Source organism: Sus scrofa, chromosome 6, assembly GCF_054392235.1.
Source record: "Sus scrofa isolate SSC_HxYL_T2T_F1_AM1 chromosome 6, Sscrofa_HxYL_maternal_Yorkshire_Landrace_v2.0, whole genome shotgun sequence".
NCBI lineage: Eukaryota > Metazoa > Chordata > Mammalia > Artiodactyla > Suidae > Sus > Sus scrofa.
Genome location: NC_139388.1, coordinates 78,669,316 through 78,683,122, shown reverse-complemented (window position 1 = coordinate 78,683,122; position 13,807 = coordinate 78,669,316). Strand labels below are relative to the sequence as shown.

At 48.0% G+C, this 13,807-nt stretch overlaps 1 protein-coding gene and 1 long non-coding RNA gene across 5 annotated transcripts in view; both read right to left on the bottom strand.

Annotated features, from left to right (window-relative positions):
* The window catches only part of KAZN (kazrin, periplakin interacting protein), a 1,160,468-nt gene that overhangs the window by 243,740 nt on the left and 902,921 nt on the right, over positions 1 to 13,807 (bottom strand). The window lies entirely within an intron of this gene.
* On the bottom strand, positions 262 to 8,236 carry LOC146402569 (uncharacterized). Its single transcript, XR_014807153.1, has 2 exons — positions 7,392 to 8,236; positions 262 to 5,793 (listed from the first exon to the last, which is right to left on the bottom strand). It is a non-coding gene; the product is annotated as an uncharacterized LOC146402569 (long non-coding RNA).

Below are 13,807 nucleotides of genomic sequence, written 5' to 3'. Positions count from 1 at the left end.
AGCAGGGGCTTTCCTGAGGCCAGACACTTATCCACCTCCAACGCAGGCTCTGAGGCTGGACCAGGGATGCTGCAGATAGAAACAAGCTCTACCCAGATGAGATGCCAGAGGTTTGTGAAGAAGAGCTCGGAACACACACTTCAGGAAAGGAAACTAGATCCCTCTGGAGGACCTCTGTCTGGTCTCCACACCTGGGAGGTTGAATCACATGTTTTCAATATTTTTTTATTTTTATTTTTATGATTTTTAATTTTTAAAAAATTTTTGTTATTACTCAATGAATTTATCACATCTGCAGTTGTACAATGATCATCCCAATCCAGTTTCACAAGATGAACCACATGTTTTTGAAGCTATTATAATCACATTCTCCTCAGCAGGAGGAGGCAGTTCAAAGCATTCGCAGGGAGAGATTCAAGGTGTCTTTGTCTCACTGAACAAGTGGCTTCTGAAGTGAAGACACACAGAGGCTGAGTGCTGTGTGGAGGCCCCCTGGCACGGGAAGGCCTATTGGCGGGTTCGTAAAACTCAAGACCAGCAAAAATGAAGCCATGCAGAAGTGTCTGTGCAGATGTGAGGGCTACAAGGGGAGGTGCGGGATAAAAAGAGGTGTGTCGGGGCAGTGGGATGGTGGGAGGAATATTTCTTTTAAAAAAATCTCAAGGTTAAAAGTGAAATTGTAAAGTTTACATCCACTGACAGGGACGCAGATTTGCTGAAATCGATCCCACCTGTGGGTTTTGGCCTATGCTGGTTCCGGAACATTCTTCCACCCCAGGCCAATCTGCTAAAACCTCGTTCATCCTCGAGGATGGCAGCTCCCCAGCCTTCTCCAGCTCCCTTCATTTCTCCTGCACAGGCATTGCCCTAATAAAATCCTGGCATGTTTAGGAGTTCCTGTTGGGGCTCAGTGGTAACAAACCCGACTAGGATCCATGAGGATGTGGGTTTAATCCCTGGCCTTGCTCAGTGGGTTAAGGATCTGGCATTGCTATGAGCTGTGGTGTAGGGCACAGACACGGCTTAGATCTGGTACTGCTGTGGCTGTGGGTGTAGGCTGGCAGTTGCAGCTCCTATTCAGCCCCTAGCCTGGGAACTTCCATATGCCATGGGAGCATCCCTAATAAAAAATAAAAAATAAAAAAATAAATGTCAACATTGACCACTGAATGAAACTAATAAGTGTGATACAACTGTGTGGGAAGGATTGGGGAGGGAGGGGTCTCAAGATGTTGCATTTTCACCCACCATTACAGGACTTCAAGAGATACTGTCTAAGCCAAGACATAGCAACATACCAATTACCTCAAAATATGGAGGCGAGGAGCAAAAGAAACAGCTACAATGTGGGAAGGAGTTCGCCTGGGGAGCTGGAATCAGGAGGGAGGGGTGGGCACTGGATTGGCATTTTTCATTATAAGCCATTTAGTATGCTTTGATTTTTTAATTATGTGCATGTATTACTTTAATAAAAGTGAAAATTTTAAAAAAATGAGAAAAGCTCAAAGGAAAAAAAAAAAAAAACAACGTTGCAAATCGTACTTCTCTCTGATTCCTCTGTGTAACATGCCCTGGGATGTGAGTACGGCATCAAGGCAAGCAGATTTCACATGGAAATGAGGAATGGAGGGATAATGTAAACAGATGTCAATTCCATTCAGCACAAGCATTGCTTTTAGATATTAAAATTCTGGGGGGACTAAGTCATGGAGTCATGCAGGACCATGAGGCATCCCCAGGGCTGCTACCTCACATGATAGGACAGAGTTGCCCTGGCCTCAGACCCACGCTCCTCCCATGGGGCTGCCTCTGCTTCCTCACTGAGGTCTGCTTGGTCCCGCATGTCTACCTTTATCTGTAAATAAGAGACAATACCAGACAGATGGATCCATCAGAGGGAAAAGAGAAAACACAGATCAGGCCATTCATTCACACATTTGATAGAAGATAAGTGTTAACTGTGTGTCTGGCATGGCTTAAAGTGCTGGGTATAAAACAGTGAACAGAGAGACAGAAATCACCCCTCCTTCTTCTTGGCACTTAGATTCTAGCTGGGGGTGAGGCAGAGAATAAAAAGGATAAATCAGTGAAAGATACATGAGAGAGAAGGTGTTGAATGCTATGCAGAAAGAGAGGGCAGGGAGGGAAATGAGAAGGGCAGGAAGCTGGGGACTGTTAGGGAAGGACTCACTGAGAGGGGACATCTCAGTCCAGCCAGAGGGAGGTCAGAGGGCCAGGCCTGTAAATATCTGGGGAAGAGGAACAGCAAGGGCAGCAGCCTGGAGGCTGGCATTCCATCCAGCCTGTCAGAAGATTGGCCAGGAGCCTGGAGTGGCTGGAACAGGGCACAGAGGAGAGAGTAGAGGATGGGAGGTGATAGAGGTAACTGGGCAGGTCCAATCAGCTGCCTGGTGCCTTCACTCCCGAGGAGGTCCCATAGTCAGTGCTATGCTGGTAAAACTTTAAAAACTGCCTTTAAGCCCCCCCTCCCCCAATCTGTGGCATTTGCAGATTCTGCAGCGATGTCACTGCAGGCAGAGCTGGGGAGGGATGGAACCATCCAGCTCCAACACCCGGCATCCAGCACCCCATTGCCTGTGCCTGGTCTGTGACCCTTTGATGCTGCAATGATTTTAAAAAGGCTGCCCCCCACCCCCAGGACTCTTCACTTGAATGCTTTGGATGAGGCACAGGCTTTCCAGATTTTGAGCCCACATATGGCTCCGTTTCCAAGTGAATGACCTGTGACAGTCTGCCCAGCCCCACACCTGCCCAGCTTACTGCCCCTCAGCCCTTCACACTTGTTCTTGGCATTTAGAATGTTCTTCCCTTGATCTGTGCGGAATTGGTTCATTCTCAACATGCGGATCTCAATTCAAATGTCTCTTCCTGAGAGTCAATCTGGTCTCTCCTGCCCCCACTACTCTCTTCATGTTACCCTTTTAAATTTTCTTTACGGCCCTTCTCACCATCTAAATTATCTATTTACCGACTGTATCTATCAACTACCTATCTTCTACTCTGTGAAGGAAGCCCTGGTCTTTGATATCTGGCATCCCGGCATAGCTATATCCATTCCAAGTGCCTCGGGTGTCCGGTGCATAGGAGGAATGCATTTATGAAATAGGTATCCACGATCTGTCTCTCAGATGCCTATAATATGGTCATTTAAATAAATGAGCCTCTTGCATGAATTTGAAGCATTTCTCTCCATCAAGGACTAGTGAGGTGCATGGCGGACAACAGGGAAGTTAGCAAGAGGCCGCCTCCAGGCTAAGTGACCAGGCAGATGTGATTCTTTCTGCCCGGATGAGGGTTGAATTTTCCAGCTCTAGGGCAGCCTAAGGTCAAATGGTAACTCCCATTTAACACAGTTCAGAAAATCACGCCCAGAGCCCCTCTGTCACCTGTCATGAATAGTGAGAGTCATTTCAGCAGGCAATTTGCAGTGCAATCTCTTCTGGACCTCAGGAGAGCCTGCACCCTCGAGTTCATGTTTAAGAGAAATTGAAGGTACTTTCGCTAAATGTCTCTCCTCCCTTGCACCTGTATTCCCACAGTCATGGATTCTGGAGAGGTGGACAATGGGGCTAAATGTTCAAAAAATGGAGGAGCAGCTGTGATTAGGGAGAAAAGGTCAAAAGGAGATGATGTGCCAGCAATTCTGTGGGATTAGATTCCCCAACCCCAGACACTCCAGGGCCTGGCCACCTAATCTTGTCAATGGCTATTATTTAAATAAAGGGAAGGATGGACCTCTAAGGGGAACGTGCACAAATTGGCCATTAGAGTGCAAGTCCTTTCCTGGACTCAGTTAAGAACTGAAAGTGATTCTTAGTCTGAAGCAGCCAATGAGAACAACACAATCTGAGGGGAAGTCAGTTTTCTGCAATGCCAGGTGCTAAGGAGGGTCGGGAAAAATGAAGGGCTGGGGTGGGTTTGGAGGCCCATCTTGGCATCTGGCTGGAGCTTCTGGAGGGACTGGTGGAGGGCAGGAGGCAGGAGAGAGACCATTTGGCTCCCCCTCCCTCAGAATTACTGCAACAACGAGGTCATGAATGAATGTGGGGGTGGGGTCGGGTAGGGTGGGTTGTCACCCTTTTTTGCCTGCTCTGCAACCACACAGAAGAGAACAGGCCCTGATACGCTTCCGAGATCTATTGTTCTCTTGACTTCACCCCTTTGTTTCACAAACTGAGCACCTGCACTGTTCTGGCCATCAAGGACACAGGGATGAGTAAGAGAAAAACAGTTCCTGTCCCAGAAGATATCACAACAGCAGCAACAAAAACTACCAGCAGAGAAAAACAACCAGATAGATGGGATTATGTACTCTGTGCCAAATGCTGTCAGAAGAGAGAGGCAGGGAGGGATATCTTAGTTGGGTCTGGAAGGATGAATAGGAGTTTGCCTGGTAATGATAGCAATCATATCAATAGCCCACATTTATTAAGGACTTGCTTTGCTCAAGGGAGTTTTCTGGGTATATTTCAGCTATCATTTTACATAAAAAAATAACACCTAGCATTTATACAACGTATCCTCTATGCCAGACACTGTTCTAAGCGTGTATTGGCCTCAGTTAATCTTCATGGTGATGACTCAATGGACCTCCTTATCTCCAGCAAGTGAACACTCAGGCCAGGGAAGGTAGGGGAACTTGTCCAAGGTCTTCCAGCCAGTGGAGAGATGGGGCTAAGACTTAAACCCAGACAGACCACTCCAGAGACCCTGGACTTAACCACTACCCCACACGGCCTTCTCTTGAGAACTTGTCTTCTGTGCATCTGGGGACGAAACAGAGGAAAAGCTAACTGTCTGTGCCCTAAGGGGGCAGAATGAGGGTTTGGGAAGCACATGGGTAGCCATACAGTCTTCCCCCAGGGGCTGGAGCTAAAGCAGGGAGTTTGCACGATGTCCCCCGGATGAGTTGATTATGGGAGGTGTGGGCTGCTTGTCCATCTCTCTTTTCCTCAATGCTGAGTGGATAAAGTGCAAGCCCTGAGCAGCTTTAAAAACTAAGAAGTGGGAGTTTCCACTGTGGCTCAGCAGTTTAAGCACCCAACATATTGTCTGTGAGGATGCAGGTTCAATCCCTGGCCTTGCTCAGTGGGTTAAGGATTCGGCATTGCCACAAGCTGCAGTGTCGGTCAAAGACACAGCTCGGATCCAGTGTGGCTTCAACGTAGGCCTGCAGCTACAGCTCTGATTTGATCCTTGGCCCAGGAGCTTCCGTATGCTGCAGTGCAGCCCTAAAAAGAAAAAGAAAAAAAAAAAATCAGGACGCAAACCCTGCTTATGACCAAGGAATGGGATCAAGAGGGCTACTTGGGAACCTCCTTGAACTTGCAGAGTCCTTAATGTTGTAAAGTCAAACAGGTGGGTGTCACTCTCCCTGCCAAGACTTGCCAGGTCAACCACAACCCAGAGATGTCACTCCTTACTCTGAACCCAAGGATGGTCCAGAAATCAAGGGTGAGAACATTCCAAGTAGCATTTGCTAATTATCCATCTCCACCCCCGATATACCGCAACCGCGCATCGTGGGCGGAATGGTTCACTAAAGCGCTTTGCAGCCACACAGAACATTTATAGCGGTGAGAATGAATGAACCACAACTACATAAAACAACACAGATGCATCTGAGCAAGAGAATGTTGAGTGACAAGAGTGAGATGCAAGAGCCTGCATAAAATACGACATTTTTGTCAGACCTTTTTTTTTTTTGTCTTTTAAGAGCCGTACCCACAGCATATGGAGGTTTCCAGGCTAGGGATTGAATTGCAGCTGCAGCTGCCAGCCTACACCACAACCACAGCAACGCCAGATCTCAGCCACGTCTGTGACCTAAACCACAGCTCACAGCAATGCCGGATCCTTAACCCACTGAGCGAGGCCAGGGATCAAACCCGCAATCTCAGGGATGCTAGTCAGATTCATTTCCACTGAGCCACAGTGGGAACTCCTGTCAAACTTTTAAAAATTAAAAAATAATTAGAGCTGTATAAATATATGGTAAGACTTTATGGAGAAATAAGCAAGGAAAGGATAAAGACAAAATTCAAGACAGAGCTTTGTGTGATAAGGTCAGATGAGTTGAGGAGGACAGGACACAGAGTGGTTACCTGGGGTGGGGGTGGAATGAGAAGGTGGCCTCAGCAGGGCAGGTCACTTTCTAGTTCCTCAGTGGGGTGGTGGGTCTGTGGGTGTCATTTAAAAATTTTGCTTGGAGTTCCCACTGTGATGCAATGGGATTGGTGGCATCTCTGGAGCGATGGGATGGAGGTTCAATCTCAGGCCCAGTACAGTGGGTTAAGGATCTGCCTTTCTTACATAGGTCACAACTTCAGGCAAGGATATGACCACTGGCCTAGGAAGTCTATATGCCATGGGGTGGCCAAAAAAGAAAAAAAATTTTTTTCTTAAAAAATTTCACATTTATTAAAAGGGTCTCTTAAAGGTAGTAACTAAATACAACAAGAAGAATTTAAGGAGTTCCTGCTTTGGCTCAGCAGTAACAAACCCAACTAGGATCCATGAGGACTTGGGTTTAATCCCTGGCCTTGCTCAGTGGGTTAAGGATTCGGTGTTGCCATGTGCTGTGGTATAGGTCACAGATGCAGCTCAGATCCTGCACTGCTGTGGCTGTGGTGTAGGCTGGCAGCTGCAGCTCCAATTCAACCTCTCGCCTGGGAACTTCCATATGATGCCAGTGTGACCCTAAAAAGCAAAAAAAAAAAAAAAAAAATTTAAGAGTGGCAATGCCTGGGGGAATCCACGCAAGGACCCCCCTTGCTCCCCCGCTCCCGGGTCTCCCTGGGCTCTGTGCACAGGGTGCTTTAAGGAATATGCAGAAATGCTCTGCAGTTGCAGCCCAGTCCTTATTCTTTCTGTCTTTTTGGATTTGATCCACAGGTAACCAAGAAACTTTCCTGTGAATTGTGATTTTTCACAAATGCAGAGCTCACTAGAGATGCCATCCCTTCTCGTTCCTTTCTCCTTTGAGGCAACACACGTCGGTGGCAAAGCAGGTGTAAAGGCAGGTAGAGAATTTTATGATCACACTTTACAGGAATACAAGATCACTCTGAGGGTAAGGAACCCCAATTCTGCTGGTAGGACAGGCATTTTTAATGAAGGAATGGCACAGATGCATTGGTTTATGACAAACTATTTTAAAACGTGCTTGCCAAAACAGCTTTCACCCGTAACAGTAATACACGGAACCATTAGGGAACCTACTCTTTTTTAATAGAGTGGCCTGATAAAAGACAATCAGAAAATCCCTTAAAACAGAAGAATGCTCCCAAACCAGCACTTTATTTATGTATTTATTTGGCTGCACCTGCAGCATAAGGAAACTCCCAGGCCAGGGACTGAATCCGCACCACAGCAGTGACAACACTGGATCCTTAACCACTAGCCCACCAGGGAATTCTTATAAACTAGTACTTTAAAACCCACCCAATCCAGATGCTCAATAACAACAGCCACTATCAGATCCTCATTAAATAACAATAACAACAACAACAACAATAAATTCCACCAGGTTCTAAGTTCCAGGAGTGCAGACATTTTTGGCTAAGTTTGCCCCCTACTCTTATTATGTTTCCAGTGCCTGGCACAATACATTTTGTTGAATTAATGATAATAAACTTTGATGAGTTCTATTACATTTTCATGAATTGTAACACATTTTCAGGTATATTATCACATTCTCATAAACAAGATATGTCCAAACAAGGAGAAAGGGGAGGGCATAAGACGCTGCTTGGAAAGATAGGACAGGTCCTCTTGAGAGCAAACAACATAGCCATGGCTGGTGGCATCCTCACGTCCCAGACATCGGACATCTGGTCAACCTGAACTCCAGGCTAGGAACGGATGGGGGCTGTCATCAAATGCTTATTAAGTGCACAGCTCACTAGAGCCTTGAGGTAGGTAACACAATTGCTCTGGTATCTCCTAGCAAGGGTGCTGGGGAGGGTGAACAAGAGAACTTACATTTTCAGCCTCTTGGGAGCCCCTCACTCCCAGAAAAAGAGTCCGTGCGTGAAGAAGACTTTATTAACCACAACTGGATGGACTGTGGGAGAGGAAACTGCCTCTCTGTTACCCAGAACAGAACGAACCTGCATGCACAACAACCAGGGGCTGGCAGGGGCTGGAGGAGGGACACCCCAACTCCGTTGCCCCTCGATGGGGATACATGTGGCACATGCCTCACAGCATCTCCTAGGGATCCCCAGCCTATGAACCCAGCTGCCCATAGTGGAAACCACTTAAGAAAGTGCCCCATATCAGCCTCTTTCGTTCCCCTTCCCTATCCTGACTCACTCCCCTCCACCCCTGCCAGTGCTCGGGGCCCCTCCCATTACCACGACACAAAGGACGAGTGAGTGCTCACCAACTGTCTCCGTGTCTGCTTCTGGCAGATCCTGGTCTGAGACGGGTCTAAGGTCCTGGTCTAGAGTGGACATTGATTGTTGTGACTCATGACCCTTCCCTTGGAAGCCCTTTGCCATTCTCACCCTGGGGTCTGCTGGGCTGACTCCGCCCCCAGACACCAAGGGTGAGCACGTGACTCAAGCATCTCATGGCTACACAGAGTGTCTAGACTAGGGCTTGGCGAACGTTTTCTTTTCTTCTTCTTCTTCTGTTTATTCATTCTTCTTTTTTTTTTTTTTTTTGTCTTTTTGCCATTTCTTGGGCTGCTCCCGCAGCATATGGGAGGTTCCCAGGCTAGGGGTCTAATTGGAGCTGTAGCCACCAGCCTACACCACAGCAACACGGGATCCGAGCCGCATCTACCACCTACACCACAGCTCACGGCAACGCTGGATCCTTAACCCACTGAGCAAGGCCAGGGATCAAACCCGCAACCTCATGGTTCCTAGTCGGATTCGTTAACCACCGCGCCACAACAGGAACTCCCCGTTCTTCTTTGTTTAAAAAAACGATTTTTATTTTTTCCATTATAGCTGGTGTAGCAAGTGTTTTCTACAGAGGGCCAGAGAGTACATTTTTTTCACCTTTGTGAGCCATGCAGTCTGCCTCAGCTACTCAAGTCCAGCACTGCAGCACCAAAGTGGCTTTCGACAATACATAGACAAATAAGCATGGCTCTGTTTCAATAAATTTGAATTTCATATAATTTGAATTTTATGTAATTCTGAATTTCATATAACTTTCACACGCCACTATATTCTGGTCTTCTTTTGGTTTTGTTTGTTTTTTGGACACATCTGCAGCATGTGGAAGTTCCAGGTTCAGGGATCAAATCCACACCACAGCAGTGACCTGGACTGCTGCAATGACAGCTTCAGATCCTTAACTCGCTGTGCCACCAGGGAACTCCTCTTTTGTTTTTTTTTCCAACTATTTTATTTTATTTTATTGCTTTTTAGGGCTGCACCCACAGCATATGAAGGTTCCCAGGCTAGGGGTCCAATCAGAGCTACAGCGGCCAGCCTATGCCACAGCCAGAGCAACACGGGATCTGAGCTGCATCTGTGACCTACACCACAGCTCAGGGCAACACCAGATCCTTAACCCACTGAGCAAGGACAGGGACTGAACCCAAAACCTCATGGTTCCTAGTTGGATTCGTTTCCACTGTGCCACGATGGGAACTCCTCCAACCATTTTAAAGTGTAGAAAGCATTCATAGTTTATGGGCCCTGCAGAAACAGGTGGTGGGACTGTAGACCCTGGATCCATGACAGAAGCTGAGCCAATCCAAGACTATCACAGGATGTCTCATAGGAAATCTGGAAAGAGGCAGCCTTTCCCTGCTGAAGCCACTAAGCTATAAAGATGTGTCTTGGAAATTCCACGTGATAATGTGGGAGACATGCAGCTTAAGGACAGCACATTGAACAGAAGATCCTGGAGATGGGTGGGTTGGGCTGGGTGGGGGAGGGAGGAGAGAGGGAGGGTGGTGGGAGGGAGGCAGAGGGAGAAAGAGAGGGAAAGAGAGAGAGAATCAAGTAGTGATGACATTGCTTAAGCTGCAGGATCCAGCCACGCCTGAAGCCAGCTATTCTTGGATTTTTCATTTTCAAGAGTTAATACATTCACTTATTTTTGCTTCTGCCTGTTTGAGTCAGGCATCTTCCGCCTGCAACCCCAAAAGTCCTGAATAACACAGTGAGCATTTCAGAGGAGGCTTCCCCCGAGAAGGTCAGACTGGAGGTATCCTAGCTAGACCAGGAGGGCGCCTACACCTCTGCGAAGTTACCTGTTACTTCCTTGTCTCAGTTTCCCATTCCGTCGGCAAAACACACTGTGAACCAGAGTCCAGATGGGTTTCTACTCATAATTTTGTAGTGCCTTAGAGGTAGGCTCAATACCTCTTGTCCGATTGAGAATGCTAACAAGCAGCGCTGGGTGGGGGGCAGAATAAATCAATGCCTTCACGGCGGTATGCGGGCCAGGCTGTGGGGAAACTCTGCTGAACAGAAGGCGACACACAGGGCCTGTGTCCCTGCTTTACGAAACATGAGGAGACTGCAGCATTTTCCCTTATTAAGGACAGAATTGACCAGTGATGACGGACACGCTCTGCCAGGTGTGGGGGAGGGGAAGGGAGGGGTCCCCTTGCCCTGAGGGGCTGTAGCAGCAGAACAGAGGGAAGCAGAGCTGGGGATTATGCAGAGCAGGAGAAGCACCTTCAGCCTGGGGGCGGGGGGGGGAGGAGGGCTGAGGATCAACACAGGGAGCTCATGTGTGTCACTGGGTTGGAGGGACGGGCAGCAGGAAGGGGTACAGGAGGGTAGGAGGCTGGCGAACCTAGGAGGGGTTCAGACGATGCCAGGTGAGGTAAGAAGGAGGCAGGCGGGGCCTCCTGGCACTCAGTCTACCCGGGCGTGATGGCATTGTCATTTCTCTGCTCCGTGTGCAGGCTGCTGTGGCAGGCACCCGATGCCAGGCTGCCAATGAAAGCACAGCATCCTTGGGCTTCAGTTCAGGGATGGTCCTGTCACCCCCAATGGGCCAAAGAGAGCTCTCCCTACAGCTGGAACTGCTCCTCTTTCCTGTCTGGTCCGAGATTCACAGAACGTACATGGAGAGCTTCTGATGGCCCCTTGCGGCGTCAGCGAGAGCCTGTCTGAGAAGGAAGTCAGCACAAAGGAAGAAAGTCTAGCGGGAGAGAGATTCATGATGATGTCATTTGAGCCTCTGGATCCAGCTGTTCTGGAAGCCAGCTACCCTTGGACATCCTAATAACTGGCACCGATAACTACCTTCCTCCATCTTTTTAACATTAAGGCATTTCCCCTTGCCCACCCCGCCGCCCCCACGAGAGTCTTGACCAATACAGCTCATGGGCTGGGGCAGACAGGATCTTTAGGACAAAGTCCAAACTCAAGGTGGAACTTGAGACCCTCTGGTATCTGGTGTCTGTCCTTCCAGGCTCACTTCTGGAAACAGATCCTGCCTCTTCCTCCACTGAGACGCTCACACACATGCTGTTCCCTCTGTCTGTAACACTCACCTCTCCTCCTGTCAGCCCCTCCTGCATCCACCTGGCCATCCCAACACACACACACACACACAGACACACACACACACACACACACGTGCGCACGCGTGAAACAAGTTGGCAAACTTTTGCGCATTTTTTTATTCTTGGCTTAGATGTCACTTTTCCTAGAAAAATGTTCCCTATTGTTTATTTCTAAATAATTCTCTACTTTCCCCCCATCCTGGCATCCACTAGGCATTGGTTAAACGTTGTGGCACGGTGGAAGCGAATCTGTCTAGTATCCATGAGGATGCGGGTTCGATCCCAGGCCTCGCTGAGTGGGTCGGGGATCTGGCGCTGCCGTGAGCTGTGGTGTAGGTCACAGACCCGGCTCGGATCCCATGTTGCTGTGGCTGTGGTGTAGGCCAGCAGCTATAGCTCTGATTGGACCCCTAGCCTGGGAACTTCCATATGCTGCGGGTGCAGCCCTAAAAAGCATAAGCAAGCAAACAAACATGTGTTGAATGAATGAATGAACAAGGAACAACAAATCTCTACAGCTCTACTAGTGATGCCTGTCATACCTCAAAGAGTTGTGGGTCATGATCTCCTGGAGTGTCTGACACAGACATTATTAGTTATCTACCTAATTTCCAGGCTCTCCTTCCTTCTTGCTACAAGAACCCCTGCTGTTCACAGTGACCACAGGCTTAGCCCCAGGTGAAGGACCACGATCAACCTGAGCCAACCAGGATATCCTGTCTCCTACTTTCCCAGGTTCCCTTGCAGCAAGGGTTCCCAAGTGACCCTCTCCTGGTCAATGAGACACAAGCAGAAGTCTGCAGAGGTTTCTCCTAACAAGGAAAAGGACAGATGTTGCTGTCACTGTCTCTTCTGCTTTATTCCTGCCTTAAATGCGAATGTGGTGTCTGGAGCATCAGCAGCCTTCTTGTGACCATGAAGTGACTAACCACCAACCTCTGGACGGCAACTCAGAAAGATGGACAGAGGCTGGCTCTGGGTGCTGCTGTTGAGAGGCTGCACCAGTCCCGTTCTACTGGCCTCTCAATTTCTTATTTGGTGAAAACCAAAACAAAACTCACAGCTTAAGCTGCTTTTAGTCAGGGGTCCTGCAACCTTCCATGGAAAACATTTGTGGTATCTTCCTCTTTGGGAGTACTAGGACAGCTGCCCCAACTTACAGCTGCCAGCTTGGCTGCCCTGGGGTTCAGGACTCTCTCTTCCTGATTCTGAGACTCTGCTGAGCAGAGGAATCAATCCCAGAGCTCATGCATTCCCCTCTCAGGCCAGGAAAACTCTAATTACCCAGTGATTATAGTAATTATTCCATCCAATTGATCGGTAATCGCTGTAATTCCTAAACATGGTTTTCCATTAATACTTTGCAATGTATTTATTGTTTATATGCAAGTAAAATAGGGTGATAATAAGACTATTGAGATGGAATCCCCAGGGTCCTCAATATTTACACAGTACAGTGGTACATGTTTGAATTGGAATATGTATATTGTTTTCCCCCTATTTAGAGAAAGTGTTTGGTAATAGAAAATGCAATGATTATAATTCTGGCTTGCAGGTTCCCTGAACTGTGACTAGGGGGTCTGTTCTAGAGATGGCACAAAGAGTGCGATGATCGATTGGGTATGTCTGCCATGAGTAGGGGAGGGCTGAGTTACGGCACCTGTGCTGGCATTTATCATCCCTGCCTTAAGCACTGGCCTTCTGTTTCTAGGTGTATCAATTAACCCTAATCCTCAGAAAGAAGAGGACACAGGCAACTTCTATGCAAATAGAGGAGGAAAAAAAGGAATTGCAATCTATTTCTAATGACACGTGAAACTCAAGATGGGGGCACCTGTCTCATCTTAGGAAGACCATCCTTAAAAGGGCTGAAGGCTTATAAATCCATAAGCATTTCCATTCATCATTGGTCCCAACTCCCATGGTCAGACGCTTGCTTTATCCAGAAAGCTTACCAGAACATTCTGTGAAGGACCTGGGTGGGGGGCTCCTCTGGGGTTTGTTCTAAAGGATTCCTTCCTGGAACCCAACAATCTTCCTTCTGAATCCAACAGCCTGAGCCCTTTTATTGCCTGCCAGGCCCGTCTCGAGGGTGAAGCCAACAAAATCCTGCACCTGCAATGCTCAGAGCTCATTTCTGAATTTCTCCAAGGCTATCACTTCCTCTAGCGGATGGACCCTCCGAGGCAGCATCAGGGAAGGTCACTTTTTTTTCTGGCTGCGCCCAAGGCATATGAAAGTTTCTGGGCCAGGGATAGAACCTGTGTCCTATAGCATAGATCCAAGCCACTGCAATGA